Source organism: Lissotriton helveticus, chromosome 1_1, assembly GCF_964261635.1.
Source record: "Lissotriton helveticus chromosome 1_1, aLisHel1.1, whole genome shotgun sequence".
NCBI classification, from domain to species: Eukaryota; Metazoa; Chordata; class Amphibia; order Caudata; family Salamandridae; genus Lissotriton; species Lissotriton helveticus.
The window spans coordinates 1,303,316,707-1,303,333,282 of NC_136057.1; the positions used below are offsets into that span (position 1 = coordinate 1,303,316,707).

The following is a 16,576-nucleotide window of genomic DNA, read 5'->3' on the forward strand; positions in this document are numbered from 1 at the left end:
AGACTTATGAGGAGGGAGGGGGGGCAGAGTAATGCTTCATCATGGGCAGTGGGAGGTCAGTGGAATCTGACAACATACATTCATTGTTGGGTGGGTGTTCCGGTGGCGTTTTGGGTTGACATTTGGTTCTGACAGGAGGCGGCATGCTGCAAAGATAAGTTCGAGGGAGTCGGCAGGAGTGCCCACGCAGGGTAGCACAGATGGGATCGGGGGTGAGGGTCCGTGAGAGGTCGCTGTCCAGCCGGAGGGGGCATGCAGCGAGCAGTGAATGGTTAACTGCCAGCACCCCAGGGCCCCTCGAGACCCGGCGCTGCAGCGAGCCACCAGCTGCTTCCCGGGAAGGGGAGGTGGGGACCAGAAACAATCCTCCTCCCCTCGCCCACCCCGGGACGGGGTGACATCATGCCTCCCGAAGCGGCGCTCGCCCATTGGCTGCCGCGGGAATTGATGCTGCCGGCCCAGCCGCCGCCCCTTTTGTGTCTCGGTGTCTGAGGATCACACACCCAGTGCGAGCAGGAAGGGAGCGGCGCGGAGCGGACAAAGGAGGCCGCGGATCCCAGACCCCACCCGGGAGTCCCATCGCCGGCCTGCAGCCCACCCGAGAGCCCCGGGCCGCAGCCACCCAGAGGCGGCAGCTCCTCGCCCGAAAGCCGGCGCCACCCCCCGCCCGGAGCACTGCCGGCACCAATCTACTGTGTGGAGGTAAGACAGCGGCGTGCACCGAGCCAGCATGTGCAGTGACTACAGTGCGGCGTGTAAGGGGAACACAGCACTGCACTGACTCCAGGGAAGCACGCGCTGCTGCGCTGGAGGGTATGAGTGAAGCTTTCTTTACTGGTGCCGGGTGGGGAAATGTGACCCTCTTACTGCCTCCAGTGTAGGGGAAGCTTGCACATGTGGCCTCTCCGTACAGTTTTGTACACGTTTGCACGGCTGCTTCGTGTAGTTTACATGTTCTGCTTCCTCTGCTGTGGCCGAGGAGTTAACTTGCACTGCTGTTGCTTCTGTTCCCTGCGGGGTATAGCGCTGTTTAGCGCCCACAGCTGCTGCGTGTGTGGGAAGCTTGCGCTGCTTCACACTGCGCGGTGCAATGTCTCCGTCTGAAGGGAATGTTGCACTGCTGCCGCTTGTGCTGCATATATATATATATATATCCTGTGAGTTGGGGGTTTATACTGGACTTCATCTGATTGCGAAGGAAGCTTGCACCCCGGTACACGAGTGGAACCAACGCCGTGTGGTACTGCCGCTGTCCTGCATCTCGAGAGGAAGCCTGCACTGCCGGCATTATCTGTCGGCCATGAGATTTTTAGAAGTTATTTCTACATATTGCAGTATAACCTCTTTCCTCTGCTCCGCCATCCCGCGCGGAAGGGCTCCGATGAGTGCCTCGGGTCCGCCATCCTGCCCCAGGGTGTGGCCGGCCCGCGCCTCCCTCCCTCCCTAGCTCCCCGTCTGTGTGGGACTTGAGTTATTGTCTGTCGTGCTGCGGCAGGGGATGAACACTCGGGACCTCGTGGTCCAGACCGCAGTTTCCTTGGTTTCTCTGTTGTTGGTACCCTCGGGATCCCTACCACCGCAGTACCCACTCGGGGTATCCATGGCGTTTGCTGCTCTGAGTGTTGGTTGGCATGGGTGGGTCCCTGGGGGACTGTGCCGACTCGATGCGCGCGCATCGCTGCCCTGGGTATTACTGTGGGACTCCTTGGGGCCCTCTATAGAAAGCCCTGCCCGTCGGAGGGAGTGTTGTGGGGCACCACACGACCCCCAGAGGCCCTGCAAGAGGTTCATGCTCGGTACCCCAGGGGTCTTTTCTTACTCTCTACTCCACTTAACTCATCCATGGGTGGGGGTTCAGCAGCACGAGGATGATGTCTTAGCTGAGAGGTCCTAATAGGAGGAGAGCAGTTCTGCAGGGGTATCTTTTGCTTCTGTACCCCACCGAGCAGACCCTTGGCACGCGCTGCTCTAGGTGTTGCCGTGACTGGTCCTCTGTAGGGATGTAGCAACTCGAGGCACCGTCTCTTGGCCAAGCAACCCGACTTGCATGGGGTGGTCCTTCATTATTCAAGACTGGGGCAGGACATTGAGCCCTCTGGGACCACATTGTAGTAGCTGGATAGCTTTATATCCTTCCCAGGCACCCTCCAGACCTGTCTCTGACTCTTGAAGCTTCCACGGTGATTGGACACTGCTGACAGTCCTGGCCTGGACAGTACTGTGATTTTTATGGCTCATCTTTTATGTTGTTGGTTTGCTCTTTGGACTGCAGAGTGTGGCAACAGGTTTGATAGCTTTGGCCACATTTCTCTATTGCTAAGAGTGGGTTGGATTGTGTTTCTTTCGTGGGGAGTGTACTGGGAGTGCGCAGTGGGGTGTGGCGGCCTTCAGGGACCGGCTGAAGCAGGGCGGAGTGGAAGGACACTGTGGCTGTAGTTTTACTAGGTTTCTGCAGAATATTCTGTCCAGTAAGAAAATGAGGCCTGGTTGTCGGGTGGATTATAACCGTGCAGCCCATGGGGACCATCTTTATTCTCCAATTTGGAAGGAGCAGGTGCTTAAACCAAGATGTTGACTGTCTCTATATTACAGGTGCCTTCCAGGAGAGTAATTTCTACAGGTAAGTAACTTTCCTCTCTCTGACATGGGTTTGTTACATTCTGATAGAATTTGCCATCACTGTGTAACTCCAGTGATTGGGTTGGATTTTGGGTGTATCCTCAGTACACATTAATTACTACATCAAAGAGGTAGCGCATGGCCATATTTCAACATAAGCGCTTCACAGAATGTTAGAAGAGTGTGGAGGAGAAGGGGACGTGAATTGCCCATGAGATGCTGCCACCGAAATTGCCAGTGTTTAACCTACCTAGATTTATGGGCAATTCCAGCAATATCTGCTGGCAGAGCGAGGCCGTCGAACCAGTAATGCTGTTATTCCTCAGTTCTTCTCTTCGAATATTCCTTGCTTCATGTCACCTCTCCTGCTTCTAACACTAAGTGGCTTGGTTTTTCCTGAGGCTCTTGGTCCGCTCCAGGAAGCACCCAAGGACCATGTTAGCATTATCTTTAAAGCTTTAAGATGGAGCAGCGGGCACGAGGAAGAAAAAAGGCAAAGGAAATGCTTTACTAATGTGGACATTAGGCACTACTTTCAGCACAGAAGCCGGAAGCACTCTAAAAATGTATCTTTTTTTTGAAAGCGAGTAAAAGACAATCTTGTGTGGGCAGAGATTAAGTTTAACGAGGTCTTCCAGTATTAATGGCCACACAAAAGCTACTTGTCATGGTGTGAAATGTAATATCTGGCTCCCATGAGGCAACTTGGGTATGTGATCATTTCTAAGGCGAGGTTCTTGCTCATGCATTTGTTTGTCCTGCAGAGCACTGGTCATCAGCCAGTGGGATTACATGCTTGGGTGATGTCATGGCACAACATAGTCCCACAGCAATTTGTAGGAAAACAAAGGCAACAGTTACAAATGAGACCAAGTGAGAAAAAAAAAGTTAAATTGCAAAGCAATGAAGGAACGTTAAAGGCTATCACTGCCACCATGAATAATGCTTAATATTCCAAAGAAAGTGTGGAAACCAGAACATGCATAATAATTGTCATGTCTTCATGTGGTTGTCAAAATATTTAACCCAAAAATATCCGCCTGCTACAATATATACAGCAGAATATCGACTTGAACAATATTGTCAAGGTAAGCATACATGTTGGAGAGTACTTGCCTTGGCAGTATTATGTAAGTCGATATCTTCCATGCGTTTTTGTTGCGTTGCGTTTTTGTTGCAGGTTGATATGTAAAGTCAATATTGAGAAGCAGCATTCTGTGGTTCCAAGAAATATACAAAAACTGTTTTGGAGAAAACCCTTCATCACCGGCTTTTAAAAATGAGGGGCCTGGGTGTGTTCTTTGCATTAAACTGTTTGTTGCTATACTGGCCATCGCACCTTTTTGATTTTGAAGAATAGCCCATTCCCCCGCCCTCAAACCTAAAAGGGATTGCATTTTTTTTGAGTGAGGGCAAACGGGAAGTGCCTCGCTAGGAGGCCAGGAGTTTTTTGTGAAATGCCATCCCATGTCCTTTGGTGGCCACCTAGTGTACTCATATGGTGGATCAGAAGCCAAAACACTAGAGTTTAGTTACAGAAGTGTCTGTTCCCATTGCAACTAGCAGCATTGTCTTTACGGCCTCAGAGCCACTTTTTGCCACTCCCTGAATGGAGCCAGAGGGTCATCGTAGCTCTGAGCCATTTCTGGCCGATACTGCCAATGGAAAGACCAAGGAATTAGTTAAGTGCACTGATGGAAATTACATTAGTGTATGGCAGGCTTTCATGATACCATGGGCTGACATTTTGTAGACTCACAGGTCTACCTGTGGAAAATTCCACTTGACAACACGTTGATGAATAACATCTCGGTTGACCTCTCATTTGTGATATCCCGCCACAGCAGAAGGCTTATGCTAATACGTTTAGATGTGTGGTAGATGGCATACACCTATTTGTGTTTGTGGACAAATAAATACAGAAATGGCCATTGCCTTCAACACAGAAGCTAAGAATCGAAGTCCTATGGTATTCTGTGTGTTGTGTGAATATCAGGTTGTCTTTGTTTGAACTCGCACCGTGTTACTCTTTAGGACAAGCCCACATGATTTCCCGGACAACTTTACCGCTGTCAGCTTTTAGTCTGGATGCTGATGGAAAAAAGAGTACTACATTGTGGAGTTAAAAGCCAAGAAGGGCGTCCTGACCAGTATTACCACTTCTGTTACATTCTCTTCCAAATAGTTTAACCTATGATTGTCGACGTGTCAGGAAAGGCCACCATCAGCCAAGCTGCCCATGTTCCTTTAAGGTTGCTGCTCCTGGAAGACCACAGACTAACTATCCAGGCATGTCAGATCACTCAGAGAGGGCAATAGGGACAGTAATTTGCTAAAGGACACAGAGCAAAGCTAGAGAGGCCATGTGTCTTCTAAATCTGAGGCCTACAAAGCATGGAATCCGTTTCCATGCAACACCTGCTCCCTCCACGTCATCTAAGCTTGCTGTAGAAGTAAGAAACCATGCCAGATTTGGCCTAGTGTAGATGGAGCTGAGAAGAGGGCTGTGTCCCAACTGAAGGGCTTGGATTTTCCCTAGATGGTGTCCTTATTGTCCTTTCATCAAAGTGGCATCACCCAATCATTGTTGTAACAGGATCATCAGCCCTAAGTGCCGGACGCTTTAAAGGATGAGTGTCTCTTTCTTGAAGGTCATTGACACGGATATCTTAATGAATGGAACTTGTAACCTGCTTTAGTACATCTCTAAAACCCCTCCAGAAATATGAACCAAAAAGTCAACACTTTTATTAAATTCAGTGTGTTTACATTCTGACTGTATATTTTGAGCATTTGAAATTAATATGGCAGTCATCTAATCTTCTGACACCCCCCCCCCCCCAATTTCCCACCCTCTCAATAAGACACTACTGTGCCACCACTGCCTAGGCACAGAATGTGCCACTCAGAAAAAACCCATTTGCAGTTTCATATTGCATAAATAATGCAATTTTCGAAGATTTCCCCAGGAGCGTCCTCCAACTTACGCCTATTCTGCTGAGAAGATTTGTGACATTGTTTTGGTGCTCCCTGAAACTAAATTCAGCAGGCCCGCCTCCCAAAGCATACCCTTGTATTCGCTAAGTGTTGTCCTCGTCCCAGCTACAATTCTTCTTCAGAGTTTGCCTGAAAATACAGTTGGATAATATGTTTTTACCTGGACAAAATAACCGGTGTCGGATACTTTAGGCTGAGGATGTCGTGGTGTGGCCCGTAGTGATTTACCTGCTGCCACCTTATGCCAAAGAGTTATGAGCTTAGATGCCGGCCCTCCTCTTCTAGGAGAGAGTCTATTTTCATTGCTTTTATTTCCAGATAGGGAGTCCTGGCAGAATTCCCCTGTTATCCAAGATTCCTCTCATGCCTGTGGTGGATGACCACTAAACCAAAATAAGCACCAATATTGCCGCAATACTTGTATAATGGATCTAGCTTGATCGCTCGAATTACTGACCTAAACAGTAACTCTCAGGAGATATATTTATCCGGAATCAATCCAACAATTTTTATTAATTATGCATCAGTAATCTCATGTAAATGAACAATTTTTCTTTTTGAAGACGAACAACACAAATATCAGCTCCACATCATGTAATAAAGTACAATTATTTACAATTCAAAAAGACGATTTGGAACAAGCTACAAACTTTCAATCTAACACTCATACATCACAAGACATTGATAAACATACAAATACTAGTTTACAATTATACCATAATATTTACAAATTCCTGAATTGTAGAGAAAAGCATTGGAAGCAACAGATAAACAATTATTGAGCTTTTTGTTAAATCAACACGATCTTCCTAATGCTGGGTAGAGGGGTCTACGCGTTTCGATAACCCCTTATTGTGGGGAAATCTCGTCAGGACCAAATGCCTGTAAATGGAGAACAAGAATAAATCAACTAAAGGGTAGAAAAACCAAGTCTCCGACACTTCAGTGAGGGGCGGGGGGCTAGTCCTACCTTTTAAGTGCACGGGTATTCTCTTGCTTGGAGAAACTGAAAACAGAAATAGACCATCTTTTAGACTCTCGTTAGGGGGAGCTATTACACTCTGCACATACTCACACTCTTACGTGAGATACTCACAAAATGCTTGCCGCGTATCCAGGCGGGATCCAAGTTAATTCGGAAGTGGTGGAGGTGGTGATCTATAAGATTAGAGGTATTTGTGTAAGGGCACGGGCGTGTGTACGCTTGCTCTAAAGACTAATGCTGGGGAGGGGTGTCTTACTTGTTGTCAGCGTGTGCGTCGGTCAGCTTCTGCTTCTCGGGACTGTCTTCTTTTAATATTGTTCTGAAACAGAGGGGGATTCTCAGTCACAACTCTGCCTGAGGGGCTCGTAGTTTGAATCTAATAACGCACAGTGCGGATGGAAAATACCTGAGTGTTTGAAATGAAGCGAATACATCCGGGGGTTCACGCTGTTCGGTCTCTGGCAACAAATGCAAGGGCCGGTCCCATCCAGTCGATGGTGCTAGTCTCGTGTGTGTTAGATGTACCTACTTCCTGGTTCCGAGGATTGTGGGGATTGTGGTTTGTTAGTCGTTGTCATGGAGACGGGGTGCAGTTGAATCAAGCCGGCGCGCAGCCGACCTCATAGTTCACAGCAGAGGCAGCGGACCTCTTCGGGCTCTCTGTAACCTCCTCAGGAGGTATTTACAAGCGATCAGTATTTCTACAACATCGTCCCGGGGACGGGGTGGAGTGGTAACGGGCCGGCAAGCTTCCGACCACGTTATGTCCCACGGGCAGCTTTTGGCTCTAAATCTATTCATAGCAGGGTGTTTATAAGCGATAAATCTCTGAAAGTTCATTCAGACCGCTTATAGCGGTGTTGAATTTCACAATCAGCATGGCCTCATTACGTGAAAGCTTTTCTTCGATGTCTCCTCCTCTGAAGTCTTTATCAACTTTAGAAATGACTGTCCATTTCAGGTCGTCTAACGTGTGGTCGTGATTTGTCCAGTGATTCACTAGAGGGGCAGTTGTGATCTTCTTCTTTATCCGAGATTTGTGCTGTGTGATGCGGCATCTGACCTCCTGGCTTGTTTTGCCGATATACAGCATATCACAGGGGCACTTTATGCCATAAATGACATAACGTGACTTACAATTTGTAAATTTTACATGTTTCCAAAATTGTTGCTTGTGTTGAAACAAGCTCCCTTCTTCAGTGCTAGAGCAGCAGATACAGGATCCACATTTATGGTGTCCCTGGATCGGTGGTAGGCCTAGCATCGTACCTATTGTTGGTACAGTCTTCTTTATTGCTGCGCGCACCAAATGGTTGGCAATGCTCTGGTCTTTCTTGAATGCAAACAGCGGCTTCTCTTTCAATGATGCATCGATATTCTCAACCAAATGCCAATTTTGTAGGATGGTTTTTTTGAAAAGGTTGGAGTTAGGGCAGAATGTGGAGACGCATACTATCCTATTGAGTGTTGGTTTCTCTTTTTTCACTAAGAGTGTGTCACGAGGAATCCACCACACTCTCTTCATTGTTCTTCTCAACAATTTCCTGGGATAGCCTCTTAAAGCTAGATTGTCTGTCAGATTGGTAGCGTGGAACATATATTCATCCTTAAAATGGCAGTTTCTTTTAATCCGCAAGTATTGCCACCTTATGCCAAAGAGTTATGAGCTTAGATGCCGGCCCTCCTCTTCTAGGAGAGAGTCTATTTTCATTGCTTTTATTTCCAGATAGGGAGTCCTGGCAGAATTCCCCTGTTATCCAAGATTCCTCTCATGCCTGTGGTGGATGACAGCTGAGCATGCAGATCTCTGCCTCCCAGGGCCTGTGGAAAAGAGTTTTCGCTCCCAGCTGGCCCAGTGTCTTGCAGATTGGACTGAACCCACGATTGGGCTGATGGCAAAATAGTCTGAAAAAGGAACTTCGCATTTCTTCTCTTACTTTGCAGGGAGAACTCCTGTTTCGATGGCTACATTTGGTCCCTCAAATCTAAAACTGAGGCATTTGACAATGCTGACGTGCCTTGAAGCACCTGGGCCTTAAAGATGAATCTTTGGGTGGTAAATTGACGAATGCAAGTAACATTTGAAAAAGAAAGATGATGCTCCGAGTGTGCGACTAGGAGTGCCTTTGATGAGTCAGTATCTGAAGTAGGGCCTTATATCCAGGAAGGGATGATGGTGAAATATGACCCCATTTCATGAAAGGTTGATAAACTATACTTTGGCATTGTGCAGCGAACAGACCCTGTACCAAGGTTGGCACACTCCAGATTATGTTTAAAAGGGCAGTCCTAGGGTGGCACTCGGCAGGCTAGACTCTTAATGTTCATGATGTGTACACTCGAACTTGCATATTTTAAGCGGTCTGCCCCAGATATGGAGCACTATGTATAATTGTTTCTTTTTTATAGCTTAAATCCTCAGATTGCTTTCTACAGCGCAAATCCTTAAATTGCCTGCTATCTTCAAAAGCCCCCTTCCACTGTACTCCTAAAACCTTGCATGAAAAAACTGATCTTGACTTCCTCTTGTCACACCGAAACATGTTTTAGCCATTGTTCTAGGCTACTTTATTTGCTTCAATCTACCCGTCTGCCACTTTCACATTTATTTTGTTTGAATGTTTTGTACTCTTCTTTCCCAGTTAACCTTTAGAACACATACCATATGTTGTACTCTTATCTGCGTTCATCTTTTTCCTTCGTGTCCTCGTTCTCTTGTCTCTTTATACAGTATCTGAAAAGCACTCAGTCACCCGAATGGATAGCGTTCGCGTTATGTCAAACTCAAAATAATCAACTCATTGCCACATTTCAGGAAGAAACTTGAACGTCTGCGCTTCGCAATTAATACCTAAATGCCCACCATACTAAAGCTTCAGTTTGGCCTGATGCCCCCAACCCCACACCCCCCACGTGCATTTGAGCATCACTACCTCGGGTGAAAAACTGTACCTCTTCCTCCCACCCTTGTAACTCCCTACCACAACTACCTCTGAACTATAGCGTTCACTTGTACTACTGTCTATTGTGAACTTATTTTATATATTGTTACTATGTTTTATTTACATTTTATGTAACTTGGGAAATTTCTGCTATTTCATTTACACATCCCACTGTATTTCATTAACTCTTTTATACCATTACTATGTATTTTTTATTTACTCTTCATGCAACTCGTGTGGTTGTGCTACCTCCGCAAAGTGCTCTAACTGGGGGCGAGGGGGGACTGTGCCTCTACTCGTCACCCTTGATACCCCCTACCACAACTGCCTCAGAACTATAGTGTTCACATATCCTACGGTCTAATGTATACTTCTTTTATATAGTATTACTATCTATTTTTATTTATTCTTTATGTAACTCTGGTAACTGCTGCTTTTTCATGTACATTTCTCATTGATTATTACCAATACTAAGTATTTTTATTTACTCTTACTGTTGTGCTAACTCTGTAAAGGTCTCTGATACCTTTGGGTCAAGTTTACGCTGTACAAAACTCGTTCAATAGGAATAAATAAATAAATGCCAGAGATCTCAAATTCTGTAATCTGGCTCCCAACTGTACCCGTCCTATCCACAAGAAATGAGCGGGACCAGCTTGCAGTGCACACAATCTTCAGCCTCCGTTTGGCCTGCCCACAGAGTGTGCCTTTGTTTCAATGTTGAACCCTCAACAGGACACACATACCCACCCTCCTGTTGAGCTCTGGTTTGTAAGCATGAGAGGGATTGAAGACCGTGCAGCAAAGGCACCTGTCAGGCTATTGGATAACAAGGTTGTGCAGAACAAGTTGATCAGACAGGGTATCTTCTCTGAAACTAGCAGTGTTGAGTGATAATGGAGTGAAGGGGTGGGGGATCCTAGCCCTCGTTGCTCACTTACTATTTTTATGGAGGGCCTTGTGGGGCAGATGTTCCTGGAAAGCTATAGATGCTGCCTCCAATCTGGTGGAATGAGCACAGACCCCTCTTGGATGGTGTAGAAGTGAGTGACGCAAAGCAATTTAGCAAGCAGTGGACGTCATGAAAGCCTTCTTGCCTGGGGTATCTTACTGAAAGGTCACAAAGCCAGAAATACTTACTCAACGCCCTAGCGCAATGTGTGTGAAGACTAGGAGCTGGCTTTATGCACCCAATGTGCAGAATTTTGTGATCCAGGTCTGATTTGCATCCTAGGAGAAAACCCCAAAAGCAATACCTATTACTTCATTTGGAAATCGCACGCTGAATAAAGGCTGGATCAGTGTGCACAGTGACTTTGTCTCTGTGAAGGAAAAGCCTTCGGCTCTGATGTCGACTGTAGCGTTTGCCAAAAGATCTGTTGGAATCAGTGGCCGCTAACAGACTACTAGTCTTCCCCATCAAGGATATTACCTGGAGGGCTGTAGGACTGGCACACATTTGAGTTTGGCAACAGGAAATAACTGGTTAAACAAAGTCATCACAGATAACAAACCCTTGTGTGATGGAGAACTAATTTTGAGACCATGCCCTGAAATGTTGATATAGAAAAACAAGCATTGGAAAAGACAGTAGGCCTAGCATGCTTTTTAAGTCCTGAATAAAAGTTGAAAAACCCTAATGTGGAGAAGAAAACAAAAATTATTGGTTTCTACATAAAATGCATCTGAGGTAACGATTTAATGTGTGATGATTTTATGTCCAGTCAAATTGCTTTATTTCGATAACGAATATCATAAAAGCATCAATCGATCCTTTAGAAAAAAAATTGTACAAGTAAAAATTATAAAAGACATAACTGGGACATGGTGTCTACTATGGATGACCAACAATCTTCTGAAAGTTAACGCAGAGAAAACGGAGGTGTTGGTCTTCACTAAACAAGAAAGTCCCTGGTGCGAACTCTTCTGGCCCCCAGAATTAGGGGAAGTGCCAACTCCAGGAAGAGTAGTCAAAAGCTTAGGACTAAAAATGTACGCAGACCTGTCTACGGCCCCTCAAGTCTCCTCGGTGGTAGGCTCCTGCACTGGCCTGCTTAGGCAACTCCGGAAACTGGTACCTATCCTTTCTGTCTCCACATTGCAATCCATTGTGTCCGCCACAGTTATTTCTCGGCTGGACTATGGCAATGCTCTTTACCTAGGTCTGTTGCGGAAACTTCTGAGGAAACTGCAGGTAGTGCAGAATGATGCGGTCAGGCTGATTTTTTTTCTCTTCGGAGGAGAACTCGTGCAACGCCTCTTCTCTTGAAGCTGCACTAGGTGCCTATCGAACATAGAGTGCAGTTTAAATGTCTCTGTATAGCCCATAAAGCCATCTATGGAGAAGCCCCTGATTACATTAAAGACCGTCTGAGGAAGTACACCCCGGGCAGAGCTTTGCGCTCTGGCAAAGCCTGTAAACTAACTAAATCCCGATTTAACCTTAAATCCAAGGGTGGCAGAGCTTTGTCGGTACTCCTTCCGCAAATCTGGAATGAGCTACCTGCAACCTTTCAAGGGGAGTCAGCGTTACTGTCTTTTAAAAAGGAGTTAAAGACCCACCTGTTTAAAAAGATAACATCAATACTCTAATTGGCTTGATTGATGGCGGATGGCCCTCCGGTTGTAGCATGTTGTGTACTTTTCTGTGAAAGCGCTTAGCGACCAGTGGTGATGTGCGCTATACAAAAACCTAGTAACATAACCTAACATACTCAGCATGAACATGATAGCTCATTGTTTCATCACAATTAAAATATTTAATTTTGAATAAAAATAGACGGTAAAATATGATTTATGGTACCCAATAGAACCTATATAAGTAACAGTGCATAAGAAATAGTTTGTACAATATTTTGTAAATTAACTTCTGCTGATCTGTATTATCCATGGGGCCTGTGGTATAAGAATAAGTCGCCCTTTGCAAGGCTTTATGCCTAACTATCCAGGCACAGCTTAGAAACGTAGCCACTCCGCAAACAAAAAGGGTTCTTGCAACAGATTTCAAGACGCATAAAGCAACACGATGGTCAAGAGTGCCTAATTGTCTGCAGATTGGTTTTAACCATTTAGACCTTGCTATTTCATACGCTGGACATGCAACCATAAGGTGGGCAACACACTCCTTCGGTGCCCTACAGTAAGGACTGTTGTGGGGGGCGCCATTTTGCAGCTAGTTAATGGACCGGGAGCAATCCAAGTCTAAATTGGATATAGAGCGCCCTATCACTTGGTATCTGGATTATATGGTTCAAGGCTTCAACGTTGCTTGTGCTGGTGACATTCTTCAGTTGGCCTTCCCTCATTTGGATTACTAAGCTCCCGGGTATTGATCCAGTCCCAATAGATGCGTTTAAGCTCTGCCTAGCTAGGTGGGGGGGAGGGGGGGGGGGTTGGTTATCCCAGGAGTCCTTAAGGCCGAGAGCTGTCATCAGTTTCATGACATTAGTGATCCAATTAACCCTAGGGTTGACATCTAAGCTCATTACCTCAGTAAGTCCTGTGGCATATTTCGTGAGTTCAGGAGTCCGCCTAAGGCGTGCCCAAAAGAACAGTGGGCGCAATTTAGCAATATTTCTGTTAAACGCCTACCCATGTCACACATGAAGGGAGTTAATGGGACGTTCCGAGGGAGCATCACCAGATCCCTCAAGAACATGTGCTCTGATCTGCAGATCTCATCAACTTTGTCAAATCCCCATAGCTCTGCTCTATAAATGGCAGAGCCAACTGCCTGTGCATGATTTTATGTACTTTTGAGATGTGACATAGTGCAAGTGTTCCTTAGAGTGCAGAATGATACACCAGGGAGTCGGTAGGATGTGGTGAGAGTGCTATATTTGTTTTTTACTCTGTTTTATATAGCGCGAACTAGACCCAAAGGTATTCGAGCTCTTTACATGAGCACCAGTTGCGTTACAGACTGACCTTCATGTTTTTTTAGGCACGTGGACATTAAGTGATTTGCCTGGAATTACAGGATGTTGAGAGTCCCTGCCGAGACTTTAACCCGGTTCCCCAGCTCCAAGGTCCACTGCTCTAGTTGTTAGGCCACATCCCCTCCCAAACTTCTCTCCCATACTTGTCTTGGAGTCAAAGTACACACTAAGTGCATCTTAAAGAATTAGTAACAGTAGTTCTTGCAGACATGATTACTAATCCTTAAACATACATATAGAGCAGGCCTGAAAATGTCGTCTAGGTTATAGGTTGTTACTATTCTATTCAGCAGGTAAAAAATGCCAAGCCTGCAGGAGATGCTCACATGGGTAGCATAGAGGCTAGCTTAAAGGGGGCCAGTTTACAATGTATGCTGTTTCCAGTCCACACACCATACATACTATAGGGTTCCGACAGTTGGTGATGTGAAGGAAGTGGGTGCGTTAGTACTAGGAGAGGATTTTCTTTCATGGGCAGAGGGTGCGGCCCTCCTGCCAACAGAGTGGTTATGCGAGCCAAGGGCAGGATAAGGGGGCGGGGCCAAAATCGAAAGATCCTTGGCTCTCGCTCAACGTGTAGTCTTTCAGTAGTCGTTGTCTGCGCCGCTCCGGAAGGGGTTAATTATGTCAGAATGAGTACTGCTTGTACAACAACAACAAAAAGCCATATAATGAGGTCATTGTATATTTTCAGCAGTGTCGGCATCGTGACTGGTCACTAGTGCTGATGGCAAAAACCCATAAGCTTTTTGGAAAAAATAAAAAATCGGAGAACCATCCTGACTGCCTTGTGCTGGAAACTGCCCGTGCGATCTGCCTAAAACGTAACGGCGGAAATCTCTACCCGGTTGAAAAGACATTTTCCTTTCGTCAGAGGGCCGATTCTACTCTTTAAGGCCCAGCGTAGCACGAATGAATAATGCTGTAACACGTCAGTTAATTTTGTATTTTCGGACAGCAGTCAAAAGTAGGGAAAGCTTTTAGAGCATCGAGCGATTATCTGAAGTTTTTTTAAAGCGGGAGTACATTTATTATAAGGAGTACATTTAATCTCCGGATCGAAGGAACACTGCAGCCGCGCCTTCGGCGTGCTGGTATCACCGCGCACTAGTCTCCCAAGGAGACTCGGGCAGCTTAGGGATGCGCATGCGCACGCCAAACCATGGCATTTTACGGCACTGTGGCGCGCGAGACAGTTACATAGAACATAGAGTGGCAAACTCTTGTACGTGGCACACACTTCCAGGAGTCGGCATTAAACATGAACATATGACTAGAGCGGGTCCATAAAAAGAAACTTTAAAACTCGTCTTGATATTAAAGTCCTTAACATTACTGGCAAACACACGAATCGATTTCCCTGCAATTACTGTAAAAACCCTTAAGGCAATCCATGTCAGTGATGCAGTCCTGGTATATATTTCACGTTTTACTTCAGCTTGCATTCCTAAAGACTTTTTTTTCAAGATGATTCTCTAGGCTTTAGTGCAACTTCGTATAGAGCATACTTTGAACTAGATCCCTTCCAGGTGTCTGGCTGAGTTCAGACTGTGGGTGGGTGTTGATGGTACGAGATTGACCGCTCCAAAGTTGAAGCTGAAAACTGCACATTTCTCACAGTGCCTGCCAGTGAGCCAAGTGTGCAGAGTACATACTCATCCAGTTCTTGGCCTCTGCAGAAGTGCACAGAGTAGTGGTGCATATATGGCAATTGCAATTGTGGGAAAGTGAGGTGTGCCCATTGAAGGTTTCAGAAAGATGTGAGAAGGAAAGGGGCATACATGTTTAACAGACTACAGAGGGAGCTGGAATGAAGGGGGAAAAGGGAGTGTCAGATCCTCCAGTGACCACTGCCCCTTCAACAGACCCTACTAGTGTTTAATTCAGTCTAAAAATGTTCAGGATTGAAACATTTTCAATTCTAATTATTAACAACAAAATCATTATTGTTAATCATTAATCTCATACATTGGCAAAGCCAATAGGACTGGATTGTTTTAGGCACGTTAGTTGTTCTGTGGTACATTCTGGATGCAGTAACAGAAAGGTCACTGGGAGCCGCCCTAATTTTGGTCAGGTGGCACACCACAAAGCACAGCATTTTCGTTTGAGTAGACAGCATCTCTTGGAAAAGATAATTAGCTACACTTCTTTGGCCACACCCCTTATAGCAACTCCCCACCTTTTTCATCCAACTTGAAGCATTGCTCATGGTCTATCATCACGTACAATATGTGGTCAGGAATGCTTTGCATCACCCTAGTCCTTGTTTACTGTGGCATGCACCCTTGCCTCATCTCATTCCTCTTCAGTACATCCTTTTACTTTCCTTCTACAAATATTTATTTTCTTCTCCTCACTTCACCATCCTTCCCATGCCCAACTCACCCACCCACTTGTAAGCACTACATTTTCATTTCCTTTGGTGCTGTCCATATTTCAACTGCTGCGGACCTCCTTCACATATTTCCCCCACAGATATAGTTGGCGCATATGTGACCATCGCTGTGTGCAGTCTGCAGCGGCCTAGGACTAGGTCCTGTAGTGTGACCACAATTATGATCCACTGTCAGAAATGTGCACTACCTTCAGCATCAACTTCTGAGCTCTCAATTGTGTGCAATCAAAAACACCCACCCATAACCTGAAACCAACCTGGCAAAAGGAGATGACTCAATTCATAATGTGCAGTACGAATGAGTCCTATAATGCTTGAAAAAACCTACAGAAATGCAACATCTGGAAAGAAATAATCTTTGAGAATGCAAGATTTAAATCAAGCGGGTCGGCATAAGTGACATGGATTGCATACGGGTGTTTGCAGTCCTTCTAGGTCTCGCGTGGTGTACTGCGCACATGCGCAGTCGAGCTCGTGACATTTTATGTCTGCGAGTGAACTTCAGTAGCTCCTAAATGGTGGTCAGCCATTGGAGAAGAGGTCCTAGTGACGTTCTTCTCTCTTTAAGCCCCATCCTTTTTAGATTGGGTTGCTTGACTTACTTCTGAAGTAAAAGGTTTCTTATCTTCTTTATGGGTCTAGATGGCCCCATAAAGAAGATAAGGAACCTTTTACCCCAGCAGGAAGTCGAGGCGCC

General features: G+C 45.8%; 1 protein-coding gene across 2 annotated transcripts in view; it reads left to right on the forward strand.

Moving 5' to 3' along the window:
* The first annotated feature begins 475 nt into the window (after positions 1-475).
* PRR36 (proline rich 36) overlaps positions 476-16,576 on the forward strand; it is a 94,898-nt gene continuing 78,797 nt past the window's right edge. For both annotated transcript variants that reach the window (XM_078681345.1, XM_078681356.1), the window contains exon 1: positions 476-702. The gene's annotated coding sequence lies outside the window, so the exon portion shown is untranslated. The remainder of the gene's footprint in view (positions 703-16,576) is intronic.